General features: G+C 49.4%; 1 protein-coding gene and 1 long non-coding RNA gene across 2 annotated transcripts in view; both read left to right on the top strand.

Moving 5' to 3' along the window:
• Nucleotides 1-15,309, top strand: part of XKR6 (XK related 6) — a 286,508-nt gene that overhangs the window by 109,864 nt on the left and 161,335 nt on the right. The window lies entirely within an intron of this gene.
• Nucleotides 9,627-14,083, top strand: LOC104672791. The gene is made up of 2 exons (XR_749444.1): nucleotides 9,627-9,867; nucleotides 13,692-14,083. It is a non-coding gene; the product is annotated as an uncharacterized LOC104672791 (long non-coding RNA).

Genomic DNA, 15,309 nt, shown 5'->3' on the forward strand with positions numbered 1-15,309 from the left:
ATCAATTTATAGGTTAGGAAATTGAAATTTAGAGAGATGAAGGAGGCTGAGGTCACACAGCTCCCGAGACTGTCACCCAGTCCCCCGCCTGACTCCAGGCCGTGGGGTCTTCTGGTACCTCATAGTATCACTGCTCCTCCACTGATGGGGTCAGGGTCAGGGTGGGACCCAATAGGCAGGAAATATGGATTCAAGTCACAATCATAAAATATGGTGAAACATGCACAATATAAAATCTACAATCCAAACCAATTCTAAGTGGACGGCTGAGTCATGTTAAGAACGTTCCCTTTGTTGTGCAGCCGTCAGCACCATCCACCTCCAGAACTTTATCATTGTGTAAAACTAAAAGTCCACACCCATTAAACAGCACCTCTCCACTCCCCTTTCCCTCCGCCCCTGGCAACCCCCATTCTACTTTCTGCCTCTATGAATCTGATTCCTCTAGGGACCTCATATAAGAAGAATCAGATAGTATCTGTCATTTTGTGACGGGCTTATTCTTTTAGCGTAATATTATCAAGGTTCGCCCGTGTTGTAGTGTGTGCCAGAATTTCCTTCCTTTTAATGGCTGAATAATGTTCCAGTGTATGGATGCTGGGTTTCTCCCTTCATGTGTCAAGCGACACTTGGGTCGCTTCCATCTTTTGGCTATTGAGAATCATGCTTTCGTGAGCACAGAGTATAAATATCTCCTCAAGATCAAGTTACTTTTTTTTGGATCGGAGAGACAGTGTCTTGCTATGTTGCCCAGGCTGGAGTGTGACGGTGTGATCTCAGCTCACTGCAACCTCTGCCTCCCAGGTTCAAGTGATTCCCTGCCTCTGCCTCATGAGTAGCTGGGACTACAGGTGCTCACCACCACACCCAGCTAATTTTTATATTTTTAGTAGAGGAGGGGTTTCACCATGGTGGCCAGGCTGGTCTCAAACTCTTGACCTCATGATCCACCCACCTCAGTCTCCCAAAGTGCTGGGATTACAGATGTGAGCCACCGAGTCTGGCCAAGTTACTTTTTTGAATCAACAAATTGAGAGCAATAGTACCTACTCCATCCACCTGCCAGATTGCTGTGAGGATTGAGTTGTGAATGTGGCTGGAAATGCTTTGTGCGCAGGGTAGGGGTCATGATAGTCTTTCTCGTCATCAACCTGGGTTGGGAAGAGTCAGCTTTTGCCAGGAGGGATCAAGCACCTACTGGGTGTTTCTGGAAACACTTTCCTCAACCCCCAACCCTGGAAGGAGCTTCATTGGCAGAAGAGAAACTGACTTGGACATAGTAAAAGGATTGCTCAGAGGGCAGAGTGAGCAAAGCCCGGGCTCTTTGTCGGTGCCCCATCTGCTTACTTCCTGAGTGGGACCAATCAAGGGGACGAGGCTCAGATTTCTCATTGAGGGGCTGTGGCACCTTGTAGACAACTACACGTTTTCTCCGCAGAGTTCAAGCCATGGCAGGGTTCCTGTGCTTCCCACCCTGAACATGATGGGCTCCTTATGGGAGCCTCTGCAGGGCGGTGGCAGCATCCTCTTCTCTCCCCACCTGCACCAGTGCCCCAGCCTCCAGGGAGGGTGCTACCAGCCAAGTCATGTGGGCCATTCAGAGCCTCTCCCCAGGCTCTGCTCTGAGTCCTGGGCTGGTCTGCTGCCCCATGGGGACACTACAGAGGTTTCCACTGCCCTAGAGCAGCTTTTCCCAGGGCTCTGCCCCCCTGCTCCCCTCATCCTGGGTCTCAGTGCTGTTTTGCTCATCCTGCTCCCGGAGGGCAGCTGCCCGCAGATGCTCCAGGATGAGAACTTCATTCAGCAACAGTCTGTGATCGTCTTGCACAGGCCTGGTGCGCAGCCTCTACTTTGAAACCCCGAAGCACCTGGGCCCACCTGACTGGTAGCACATTCCACTTCGCCATCTCTCTGCATGTCTCCCACCCTGGACTGTGTGCTTCCTGGGGCAGGGGTGGTGTCACCAGTGCCTGGCTTTTCTCTGGTACATACCAAGTGCTCAGAGAATGTTTGTTGATGGAACGAAGGACTCCCCTACTAGACATATGCTCGAGGAATGGAACTGTGATTCCATAATCATCTTCATTTCTTTCTTCATCGCCACATCGGTCATAGTGGCTGGTATCTGGCCAGTGCCCAGGAAATGATTGATTAAATAAATGAATGAAGCATGAGGCCAGAGCCTCCATCAGCTCTGGGCAGGGCTGCGCAGTCCTGCAGGGTGGATCTTGCTGCTGCATCATCAGCGTCACTAACTCAACACTTAACACAGTGACCTGGCAGTGGCCATGGAGCCATGTGGGGGCTTCCGAGACAGAGGAGACCCAAGACTGGGAAACAGCATACGAGACAGAGGGAGCGCAGCTTCTGCAGTTCCTTGTGGCCTGGCTCCTTCCTTTCTGCTCCTGCTGGAGCAGACAGAGCAGCCCCATCACTGGGGCCATGAACCTGGGAGAGATACTCAGATTCCCTGTTGCTCTCAGAATAGGCTCAAAGCTGCTTCTTTGAAGATCTTAGCTTTCTGCTCAAAAGCCTTCAGCAACTAAAAGTCTCCAATTCCTAGTCTTCCGTGATGTCCCCCAAATCTGTCTCTATGCTTTTTTTTTTCTTTTTTCAATCCTCTTCTTCAAACCAGCCGAACAGACTGCTGAGTGTTCTGTGTGTCTGCTTCATTTCCTGGCGGCATTCTGGACTCCACCGCCTGGACTCCCAGCCCACTGAGTGGGTAGAGGAGCCCTGGGTCACCTGCCTGGATTGAATAGTTGGCCTCAAGGGCTTTCGCTTTATTCTGGAATGGGTCCCTCTCTGTTTTTCACTGGCCCCTTTCTGTCTGCCAAAGGCCAGCAGAACAAGCTTCTTGGCAAGGCTTCCTACTTCTGAATCCATTTTCACAACCTGTGATTGAACTACGTGCAATGCAGGTATCAGAATTCAGTGACATCTTTTCATTCTCTATTATTGATGAAAAGTTTTGGTCTGGAAAGGAAAACTGGCTTTGGGTTTGATTTTAATTCATCTTCAGTATTGATCGGTGCCTATGTTACAGTGAAAGACTAAATCTGGGCTGTTTCGGGGGAGCAGGGAATGTTATTACCAGCATGTCCAGGTTTGGGGCATTGTCCCAGGACTATTGACACCTTAGGCATGTCTCACTCTGCCTTGTATGCCGGTCCTTTATATACGGGTCGTCTTCTCCACGTGTGACTGTGAGGTCTTTGGAGACAGGATGCATCTCTGAAATAAACTAGCCCCCAAAGACCCAATGCAGTTCCTAGCATATAGGGGACCCTCAGCCAGTGTTTGCATAAGCGCAGTCTCCAGAGTTCATTACAGCCCTTAATTATTGTGCCTCAGGAGGGATCCCAATACTCATACAAGGACACGTGGATTCCACAGGGACTCAGATTTTGGGAAAGGTGGCGATATCAATGAGACAAGCTAATGAATGATTGCCTTTCTCAGGAAAATATAGACAGGACCCTAATTTCTGGAATGTGCTAATCACAGCGTCCTTTAGCATGTGGGGGCAACTATTTTTTTAAGATGAAGTCTCACTCTATTGCCCAGGTTAGAGTACAGAGGTGCGATCTCGGCTCACTGCACCCTCTGCCTCCCAGGTTCAAGCAATTCTTCTGCCTCAGCCTCTCCAGTGGCTGGGATTACAGGTGCCTGCCACCATGTCCGGCTAATGTTTGTATTTTTAGTAGAGATGGGGTTTCACCATGTTGGCCAGGCTGGTCTCAGACCCCTGACCTCAAGTGATCCGCCCGTCTTGATCTCCCAAGTGCTGGGATTATAGGCTTGAGCTACCGCGCCTGGCCTAGCATGTGGGGGCAACTTTGGCAGGCAGCTTCAGGCACAGTTCAGACACTCTGGCCACACCTGTTTTGCCCTCTGACCACCATGTATCCCCACCCTAACACATGTGTTGTTGCCTGGTCAGGGTGGCCCCCACCTTCTCTACCCAGGGTCCTAGGGGCATGGAGTTCTCTCCCTTCTCTCTCCACTCAACATGAGACCTGTGGACTTCTGGCTTCACCAGTGCAAGATGCATGACCTTGGGCAAGCCTTATAACCTTCTGTAAGCCTGCACATCCTCTTGTGCAATGTGGATGTTGAGAGGAGCCCTGCTGCCTCTCCAACAGACCTTACCAAAACAGAGAGGGGGTGGAGCTGAGAGGACGGTATTGGCCGTACAAGTGACTTCTCATCACTGATGTGGGTTGACTGTTGGGTATCAGAGGGTTAGCTAGAGATGCGGTCACCACAGAGAGCTTGCTCCTCTGGGAAACAGTCAACCCACACACTGGCTTTTGGACACACTGTGTTAAAAATATTGGGTGTTTTCTATGTATTTATCTTGACCATGTGTTTGTACATTATTCTGGACTTCAAGCTCTTTGGAGGTCTATATATGATCTGATTTTCTTGGTGTAGTGCTTATCTTCAGAGGACACAGTATTAGGAAAGGAAGGGTGAATGCCCTGTGATGTGAACAGACAGGACATTCACTTGGATTATTGCCCAGTGGGGAGAGGGTGCTGGGCCACCTTACGTCGCCTTCTTGGGTCCCAGCCTGACCTTGGGCCTCGTATTCACTTGCTAATACTATCATAACAAACATCATAGACTGGGGGCTCATAGACTGGGGGCCCATAGACTCGGGGCTCGTAGACTGGGGGCTCATAGACTCAGGGCTCATTGACTGGGGGCCCATAGACTCGGGGCTCATAGACTAGGGGCTCATAGCCTCGGGGCTTCCACAGCAGACATTTACTGTCTCACAGTTCCTGAGAGCAGACGTCCTAAGTCGAGGTGCCGGCAGGGTTGGTTTCCTCAAAGCCTCTCTCCTTGGCTTGCAGACACCTGCCTTTTCCCCATGTCCTCACATAGTCATCGCTCTGTGAGTCTGTGTCCTAATCTCTTCTCCAAGAGAACACTAGTTATATAAGGTTAGGGCCCACCCATACGACCTCATTTTATACCTTTAAGGCCCCATCTCCAAATACAGTCATATTCTGGGGTACTGGGGGTAGGACTTCCACTCTGAATTCAGGGAGGACCCAATTCTGCCCACAACAGGCCTCATCTTCACCTTATTCTTCAGTGGCTGGGTACAGTGGCTCACACCTGTAATCCCAGCCCTTTGGGAGGCTGAGGGAGGTGGGTCACCTGAGGTCAGGAGTTCGAGAGCAGCCTGGCCAACAAGGTGAAACCCCGTCTCTACTAAAAATACAAAAAACTAGCCAGGTGTGGTGGTGGGTGCCTATAATCCCAGCTACTCAGGAGGCTGAGGCACGAGAATCGCTTGAACCCGGGAGGTGGAGGTTGCAGTGAGCCGAGATCAGGCCATTACACTCTAGCCTGAACAACAATAGGGAAAGTCCATCTCAAAAAAAAATTTTTTTTTTCTTCAATACCTCCAGGGCCCTAAATGCTGAGCAATGACCACACGCCATGAGGAAACTGCGCCTAGGCTCTGAGGCCTCACAGCACCTCACTGCTTTGCCCACCCAGGGCCCAGCTTTGAGAACGTGATATGAATATCCATTAATAAACACCTGCTTTGTTCATGACCCTGTTCCAGTGAATGAGATGAACTGGCCAGGAGGAGATGGCCAACCCTCTGTGCCACCTCAGCCGTACCCCCTGTGTGCCAGTGACTATGTAGCTTCTTGGGATGGCACCCCAGTGCTGGGTTGGTTGATTTGCTCATTCATTCCTTGATATTCTTACCTGCCATGTACTCTCGGTCTGGTGGGTTCAGCAGGAGGAATGAGGGGCAGCAGGCCGGAAGGCAGAAGGCTCCCATCTCGATCCTTGGTTTTCCAATAAGCTGGGAGATCTTGGGCAAGTCACCTAATTATTGATTCATGATCTCTAAATTAGGGAGCCTTTTCTGCTTTGCCTCCTATGTAAGGATTTTATGAAGTTCAAATGGAATCATGTGTATGAAAGTGTTTTATAAACTGTAAAGTGCTATGTAAATGTGAGAAATCATTACATTCACATTTTTATCCCATTTGACCTCCTGCTACTTTGCCCATTGGGATCTACTAGTGAGGTACTGGCATTTTTCAGGATGGAACCAGCCTAAAGACTAGCCTTGGGGAGAGCCTGCTCACTCATTACCTGGTTTTCTGTTTCTTTATTTTGCTTTGCTTTTTAACCACCACCCCCCCCAACTTGCCCCTCTCTGATCTTCTCCACCTACCCACAAATAGGTCCGAAATTCTCAAAGTTTCTGGTTCTGGACTACACATGTGAAATCTAGCAGAAATGTTCCTTTAGAGTCACTGAGGAAATATTTTTTTCAGTGAAGTGTACTGGTACAAACCCAGCCCCCCTCTTTTACCTAAACCTCTCAGCAGGGATTGATGAGGCATGGATGAATAACGTCTATGTTCTCCAAAAACATAAACCAAGATGCAGGGCAAATACATGAGTGGTGACAGTCCTGGAGACTAAGGGGACCCCAGACTAACAACCCTTGTCCTCCAGCACTGCCCTGAGGGTCTTGTTTCTATTTCTTCCACATCTGTGTTGCCAGGACTCCCATATCCAGAACCCGGAGGCCGAAGCTGTGGGGCCAGGGGAAGGAAGAGTTCTGTTAATTCATGGCTCATCTTCAGAATGAGCCTTTAGGAAACACTGCTTGGGAAATGCCTGCAGAAGGGCGGAAGTCATGAACTAGCCTGGCCTCTATGACTAATCCTTGGGTCAATATCAAGGCCCTCCTGAGAACATTAAAATACCCAAGGTTGGCTCAGGTAGTTTTTCCCTGGTGTGTTCCTAGAAGCTCTCCTGTCACAAAGGTTAGCCTGCCAGTGAGTCTGGGCCACACCGCATGCTACATCCCCTTCTTGGAAATCCAGTTGCACAATAGTGCATTGAAGGCTCTGGAGGTTCTGCAGTAAAGAAATCTTGACTTCTGAACTCTCTTGAACCTACGTTCCCCTCTTGCCCTTTGTTCTGTTTGCTTATTGATCCTCTCTAGAGCCCTCTTCTGGAAATGTTAGTGGAGTGATGGCACTCTAGGGCACTTTCTTTTATGCTCAGCTTGGGGAGGGGAAGATGGCACTTGGGGTGAGGGGTATGGCTCTTAGATGACCCATCATGAGGGTCATCAGAGGAAGTGGAGGAAGAGAGCAGACAGGGTACAGCTGTGTGAGCTGAAGTCTGTATGACCCTGAGGTCTGGCAACACCGGCCCTGGCCAGGCTCCAGGGAGGGCCTTGCAGGAGAGATACTGCAGGTGGAGTTAGGGGAGACCAGGAGAGGTGGCATCCTCTGGTGGGGGATGGACCAGGAGGGCTGCTCATGCTTCAGACTGAGAAAGAACCCCAGGGCTCCTGGGAGGCAGAGGACCAGCGTGGGTCCCTCCAAATGTAGATTTTTTCTTTTTTGGCATATCCTTTCAGGTTAGAGAGTAGAACCTGCCTGCCTCATCAAAGACAGTGGGGCGTCTACTAGGGCCATGTTTCTGGGCTGAGCTGCCCCACTTGGTGGCAGTGATTGTGATGCTGGTCTCAGCTCTGCTGATGGGGCAAGACTGGGGGAAGGGAAAACATGGAAGGTCCGGTAATCACTCTTGTAAGTTAGCCTTGGGACCCCGAGGTTGGGCTGGCCATGGAGCAGTGGGAAAACTGCCCCAGTGAAAAGGACCAGCCTGGAGAGGGGCAGATGGGGAAATGTAGGTGCAGGAGTGGATTCGGATCAAGGGAGGAGATTCTGCCTGGCGGGTGCCTTTCTGAAGGAAGAAATCAGCTGTGACCAGTGTAGCAGGCTCCCAGGGATCCAGTGCAAATGGTTGTGCTTATTGCCAGCACACGGATGTGTATGTGTGTGTGTTTGGGGGCGGGGGGGGGGGGGGCATGACGAGGGGGCGGGGCCTACATTGGCCAGGGATGGGCTGTTTGCTTGTGGGAGCACATGTGGGTGTCACACCATCAGTGTCCAGCTGGCTGGGTTGGCCACAGCTCCTGTAGGAGCCTGTGTTCCTGGGAAGTCTCTCTCTGGGGAAGGGCAGGGTGGGCAGGCTGTGTGCAAAGGAGAAACCCACGCTGCCCATGTCCACACAGCTGTGTGGGCACCAGGACCTACCGAGATGTCATTCCAGGCTGCCTGAAGCAGCCAGCTTTCTGCAGAAGAGAGAGGGAGGAGAAAGCATTGTGCAGGCAGGGAGCAGGCAAGGAAAAGAAGGGATTTTAGTAGATGGCAGGGCAAAAAGGGCAAGGAAAAAATGGGAAATGGCTCAAGAAGTGTCAGGGTCCCAGGCACCTGTGTCAGGACACTAATGGCATTTGGGCAGGACAGTCCTTCATGGAGGGGACTGTTGCTCACTGAGAGATGTTCAGCCTGCCCAGCCCCCACCCACCATATCCCAGGGATGCCCTTAGTCATCAAGATAACCATAGACGCCCCCAGGCTGCCTCTGGAGGAGGTGGTCACCAAGGCCCCCTTATCTCTGATGGTCTGAGATGATGGAGTGGAGCTGGGAGGGGCCCTCCCAGGGTCCATCCCAGGGGGCAAGGACAGCCACTGGGCACTCAGTCTCCAACTCTAGGGCCACAAAGAACAGATGGACTGGGAGAGGCTGTTGAAGGTGTGTTTTTCCCAAATCAACAAACCACTATTGAGTTAGGTGCTGAGGCCAGCCCTGGAGACAGGAGGAAAAGTCAAATGTGACCCTGAACCCCAGAGAGCTCAGAATCCAGCAGGGGAGGTGGACGAGCAACAGCAACCACCCCACGTTCACTCACTACGCAGACCGATGAGGGTATCCGGTCACTGCATTACCCAGTGAGCATGGGTGCAGCTGCAGTCATGGGGAGACCCCCAGGCTCAGTGGTGCAACCCCAGAGCAGTCCTGTGTTCCAGCTGGCGGATGGGGCAAAAAGTGTGGGGAGGCACATCCACCTCTGAAACGCCTGCTCCTGGAAGTGGCAGAGACTCCTCTCCCCATTCTCTGGACCTGCCATGTGGCCACATCCAGCTTCAGGGAGCTTGGGGAGGGGGCCCGGAAAGGAGAGGAAACTGGCTGTGGATACCCACCAACCACCTGTCCCGGCCCCCCTCAGCTGGTAACAGGAAGAGAAGCAGCCCTGTGGGTGGATTTTTCACCTGGGGAATCTTTACCTTTCAAGAAATGTCTGTTATTACTTGGCCCATGTCTACGATAAATAATGTTTCACTGTCAGACATAGTCAATAACCACCAAAGTACTAATTTAGAATCCTAGAATGTTAAGACTCAAAAAGACCTCAGGAATGGTCCAGTTCAACCCTTTTGATGTTCAAAGGGGACTCTGATGCCCAGAGGAGAGGTTCCTGGGTCAAGATCACCCAGGTGGGAGGCTCTGCCCAGGCTGCCACAGTGGCTGCTCCAGGTGTCCAGGAGGCAAGGGAATCCACAGAGGATGCAAGCTCAAGCCAAATGTGCAGGTTTATTTTAGGACCTCAAGCTGCCACCCCAGCCTCTTGCCCTTGCCCCTGCTGGGAGAGTCAGAGTCACCTCCTCCTCCTCAGTCAGAATGACTCAGATGCCCGCGTCAGACATTCTCCCCTCCCCGCCAGCCTGGGTGACGTCTCTCCGAAACTGTCTGCTCCCTAAGCCGCAGCTTACAGGCAAGATGAAGCAGTGTCGCACAGCCCTGTTGCCTCACTCATCCTGCCCTCGGGTCTTGTTTCTGCCTCTTCACAGCAGCACCCCCATGAAGCTTCCACGTGCGCCTCTGCAGCCCCATCTCGCACCACTGCGGTGGGAACGAGCCCTTGTGGGGAGGTGACAGTGGCCCACATATCCCTCAGTGTTGGGGGACAGGAGTGTGGGTTCTGGGGACCACTGTGTGCGGACACCTGTAGCTCAGGTGGGCCTCTCGAGTGTTCTGCCAGCCTGTTGCAGGTGGGGAGTGTGAGGTCTGGTGTTTGAAGACCTGGATGCATGTCCTGGGTAAGCTGCTTGAGCCTCAGCTGCATCATCTAGAAAATGGCCACAATGATTGCAATGCCTCAAAGGACAGTGTATGAGAAAGTGATTTGTAAACTCTTTTGTGCTGTCCACGTGCTTTGGAGGAAAAGCTTTCCTCAGGACTGGCCTCGTGAGCTGGTCAAGCAGACCATGGAATTGGGGCTGTCTTGATTGATTGCTAACTTTGAGTCAGCCCGGGCAGGTGCTGTCTCTAATGGATAAATGTGAAAACCAAGGCTCAGAGTGGTTAAGCCACGTCCACAAAAGTGCAGAACCTGCCAGGAGGCAGAACCACAACTAGAATGGAGCAACTCTGTCATTGTACAGTCCAGGACTTGGTGGCTTATGTCCAAAATCAGGAACAGACTAAATGTTTCACCAGGGACAGAAATGTCAGTGTATTCCTGAAGATGCAATAGAAATGGTGGAAGGCAGAAAAATTGAGCAGACAGAAATGGAGGCTAAAAATAATCTGTTTCAAACAGGCAGAGACCAGACCAGTTTGAGAGGAGAGAGGGGGTCAGAAGGCTTTCCAGGACTCGGATGTGCCTGCTTTGGGGAGAGGCGAGGCACAGGGAGGGCTGTCTTAGAGACAAGATGGGCTGCTGATTGCTAAAGAACCCATGGGTGCGACTCCCTGGAAGGAAGACTGAAGCAGCACAAAATACCAAAGTCAGGTGCATTTGGGGGACGCCAAAGAAGGCGAGACTTCAAGATGGCAGGGACTTCAGAGAATACAGAGCCCCCTCTTCCCCAACCCCTTTGCCATTTTATAGCTGGCTAAACTGAAGCTTGAAGCATGACTTACCCAGGAACCCAGGTAATGTGGGCGCACATCCATTGCTCAGCCCTGCTACATTGCCATGTTATGGGGCACCTACGATGTGCTCAGTTGTTAGGGGAAAATGCCACTGCCTATTTGAGGACAGCCGCTGTGTAGTAGGAAGGCAGGAGCCAGCCCTGGGCTCAGTGGAGGATGTTTCAGCTCCCAGGCTGAGTTATCAGGAAAGGCTCCACAGAAGAGATGGGACTTTAGCTGGGCTTGGAGGGAAAGACGGAGTTCAGGTGAAATGCAAGGAAGGAGGAGTCAGTTGTTCACAAGCCAGGAAGGAATACAAACGTTCTCGAGGCTATTAGTCTCTCAAAGCAGGGATTTCCCAGGATAAAAAAACTTATTAAGTAAAAATGCAAGTAGAGTGAAAGAAAAAACATAAGTAGATGAGACTGCAGTTAGTGTGGCTAATACGACGCTCATCATGGCTACAGAACCTAAATGCCTGGGAAATGGTACATCCAAGCATAAAGTAATGTCCTCAGTGCAGGCAGAGAGCTGGGTCATATGGTGAAGCCACTGGATGGTGGAGCTGGCCAAGGATTTTGAAGATTACATGATAGAAGCCCTGGAGAGTTTTTCTGAAGAATAAGGGAGCTGACAAGACCCAGAAGACAACTTCCTCTCATAGTTCATAGCTACGAAGTGACTGTCTTGTAACTGTGATTAGAAAACAATCAGCTCTATAATCTTGTGTTCTCTCTTTGCCATGGGTGCTGGGGAGCTCAGAGCTAAAGTCTGTACTCAATTGTGTCCATTACCATGAGTCTAGCCTTTTAAAAGAAAGTTATAATCAGTCTCCCTTCCACCACATATCCCATTTAACATGTCTTGTCTTTATTTTTACAATAATGATGTTTTAAATTTTATGCTGTGTCATATCCTTTTAGCAAATAGGCAGGATGTAGGGAAATATTTTTGAAGTAGTTCAAAGACTTTCTCCAGGAGTAACAAAGAGCAAAGTCATGTACAGTATGCTTTCTAGTTCTAACCATTGAGGCCTTTGTCACTTCTTCTGTGTTCCTTTTTGCTTTGTCTTTAACACTATGTGCACTTAGCTCAGGGATCAATTTTGTGCTCAGTGACAGTAAGTATCCTTAACCTGAGATACGTAGATTCATGGACCTTGCCATTTCTTACAGTGGCTCACGTTCTTTCACGTTGCAAGTTACTTTTATTATTTGTGTGCCTCCTGTTATGAACGATCACAATTCTTTTTGGAAGTCGAAGAATTATAAATGCCTGGAGGGAAAAGGGAATGAAAGAGTAGAGTATGCAAGTATTTGAAATGTCTAAGGAAACTTGACAGAAGTTGATTTATATTTGACAGATGGCAGAAAATGAAAAGTTTAATGAGGGAAAAGCTGAGAACAAGTCAGTGACAATTCTTGCAGTATACTTTTGACTAAGCACTTTCTTTCTTTCTATAAATTATTCTGCCTCCTTTCTTTTAAGATGTCGGGAGCTTTCTTCCTTCTTGGCACGATAACAGATTATGAACTATGTGATCGGATGATGGCCCACCACCACGAGGGGCAGAAGAGTCAGGATGAAACAGCTAGTTAAACAGTTTTAGTTTGTTATACACAAGGCTCTAATTAACTAAGGCAGAGATGCACAAGAATGGAAAGCTTTAGCCTCTCTTTCCTAGCTGAAAGATTAATGGAGAGGGAGTGTGTCTCAGAAAATAAGTGGGGTTGTGGTTGGAGCACTGGGAAGGGAGGAAATGCATGAAAGATGAAGGAAACCATTTATTGGAAAATAAACAGGAAATGGGGCAGAGCAGAGTGAGACTGGAGGATGCAGGAAAGCAACATGGGGAAGCGATGCATGAAAGAGATAGAACCCAAACGCAGTAGAAAGGGAAGGACTGATGGCTGTTGATATAAAAGAGAACTTCAGAAGGTTACATGAAATAGAGGCGGAACAAGGCACTCAGTAAGCTTTTTGTCAGACCCGATGGGAAGTTCAGAAGATTAAGGGAAATTATTAGCTTGAGGAAAAAGTTCAAAGAGAAAGGGATGCATTCTGGGGCCATCAGTTAAATCCCAGTGTCGAGTAGCCACTATGGGGAGACTTGATGAACAGCAAATGGAGAGTATCTGTGGCCAGGTACAAGTTGCAGGTGGGAAAGTGAATGAGGGGATTCCAAAAACTTTTACTGAGCCAAGCATATCAGGAAATCTCAGAACTCCTCATCTCCATGGATGTTCCTGGCATCGGCCTCTCCCCATATATTAAAATTTAACCCTTACCGGTACCTCCCCTACCCAAGCCTGACTTCCCAGCCATGTTATGCATTTAAGTGCTTGTGCTGGACTAATGCTGGGTGCTGTAATAATAGAGCAATGCCATAACATAATCTCAGTAGCATAATAGGACATTTTTTTTTTTTTTTTTTTTTTTTTTTTTGAGACAGGGTCTTGCTCCGTCACCTGGGGAGCTGGGGAGGAATAATACAGAGGTGAGATGGTGAGATCATAGCTCAGTGCAGCCTCCAAATCCTGGATGCAAGTGATCCTCCCACCTCAGCCTCCCAAGTAGCTAGGACTACAGGCTCACACCACCACACCTGGCTAATTTTGTCTTGTGGGATTTTTTTTTTAACTTTCCTTTTTGTTTTCTTTGCATTATTTTTTAACTTTGATTTATTTTTCTTTATTAGTTCTGTCCCTCTGAAGACCAGCTAATCTTATTTTATATTACTTTATTTATTTATTTGCTTGTTTGTTTAGGTAGAGACAGGGGTCTCACTTATGTTGCCCATGCTGGTTTTGAACTCCTGGTCTCAAGTGATCTTCCCACTTTGGTCTCCCATAGCACTAGGATTATAGCCATGAGCCACTGCACCCAGCCTTAATAGGACTTAAATTCATTTCTTGGCCATATAGGAGCCCAAATGCCAATTTGTGGCTGGCATTCCATGGGACGATTCAAGAACCCAGGCTCCTCCATCCTCCATCTCCAGGGGCTTTGGAGTCCTTCACTTCTAGCCAATGCATGAGGAAAGAGAACAGAGAATTACCTGTGGGAGAATTTCAGTACCAGGTCTGGAAGGGACACCCACTTCCACTCACCTCCCATTGGCTAGAACTCAGGCACATGGCCACACTGCTTGCCAAGGAGGCTGGGAGGTGGGACTGGCTCTGTGCCCAGGGAAAGGAGAACAGTTTTCGTAAGTATGTAGCTGTTTATGTCACAGTATTTAAAAAAAGAGTTTGTTCCATAAAATAGATGAAACTCCAACTAAAAACCAGATCACATTAAAGAGTAATTATGTTTACTATTGTGGGATTCTTTGCTTTTAAAAGATCTAGATAAATTGTTTTAACTAGAAGCTCTCCCTCGCTAGTGCGTTTAATCGGCCAATCAGTCCCCGTTTTGCCTGGGTCTTTGCTGGACCAGGCATATAGAGGAGAGATGGTGTTAATGAAATACCTCCTGACCTCATGGAGCTGGAGGTGTTGGTGTGTGTGCATTTGATTTATAAGATCTTACCAGGGGGATAAGGAGAGTTGGGGCTAAATGAAGGAACATACAAATAAAGGCATCAGCCTAGGAGGAGATCTGATTCCATTTATAAATATTTGGCTTATAGATCACATGTCACAGTTGGCCCCCTGGGTCTTTTGAGAAGCCTGCAGCTCCTCCCCACCCTCTGGCCTTGGCTCCCAGGCCTCCTGGCACATGATAGTTTGTGTTGCTCTCTGTGGTCCACTTCCCCGAGTGCCTGGGCATGGACTAGCCCAGGGCAAGATGGGCCGATGTGTGCAGCTTCTCCTTTTGTCCTGTCATACTTCCGGATGGGATATTATTTACCGTCTGCTGTCAGGTCTGGTTTCTCTGAGCATCCTGGTTTTCCTGGCCTGTCTGTCCCATGGAATGCGGTGCTTTCAGATCATTTTCCCCTGGATGTGTAAGCCAGCCCCTGTCCTGGTTTCACCCTGTTAGAATTCTTGCTTGTTCTTTGGAGGGAGAAGCAGGGCCAGCTGAGGGACACGGGCAGGGAAGCTAAGAGCAGCAGCAGCTGATGCTGGCTGTGTCCTTGCCTGACCCAAGCACACAGACTCATTTTAACAGCCTCCAGTGATGTCCTCTCACCGTCACCGACGGCTGCCCTCCTGCCTCTTCTTCTGCCCAGCCCCCTTCCTTCTTCTCCTTCTATGGGCCAAGTAGGTTTAATGGGCTGGCCTCACCCTGGGCTTCTGCTCCTGGAAGAGGGGAATGGATGTTTAATTCTCTTTCCTTTGTACTTCCACAGCCCCCAGGACATGCCCTTCCACCAGGACAGGGCGGTCTTTCAGGGCGTGTTGAATGGGTGAATGAATGAACAGATATGCATGAGGGAGACTCACCCAGACAGGCCTGTGCTTCTCCCAAATGGGATTGTCAGATGGTGGCTCCCAGTCACAGTGTCTATTCCTATTTTTACTTATTCAGAAATTTTTTATTTTATTTTATTTTATTTTTTTGAGACAGGGTCTCACTCCATCACCCTGACTGGCATGC

Source organism: Rhinopithecus roxellana, chromosome 9, assembly GCF_007565055.1.
Source record: "Rhinopithecus roxellana isolate Shanxi Qingling chromosome 9, ASM756505v1, whole genome shotgun sequence".
Taxonomy (NCBI): Eukaryota; Metazoa; Chordata; class Mammalia; order Primates; family Cercopithecidae; genus Rhinopithecus; species Rhinopithecus roxellana.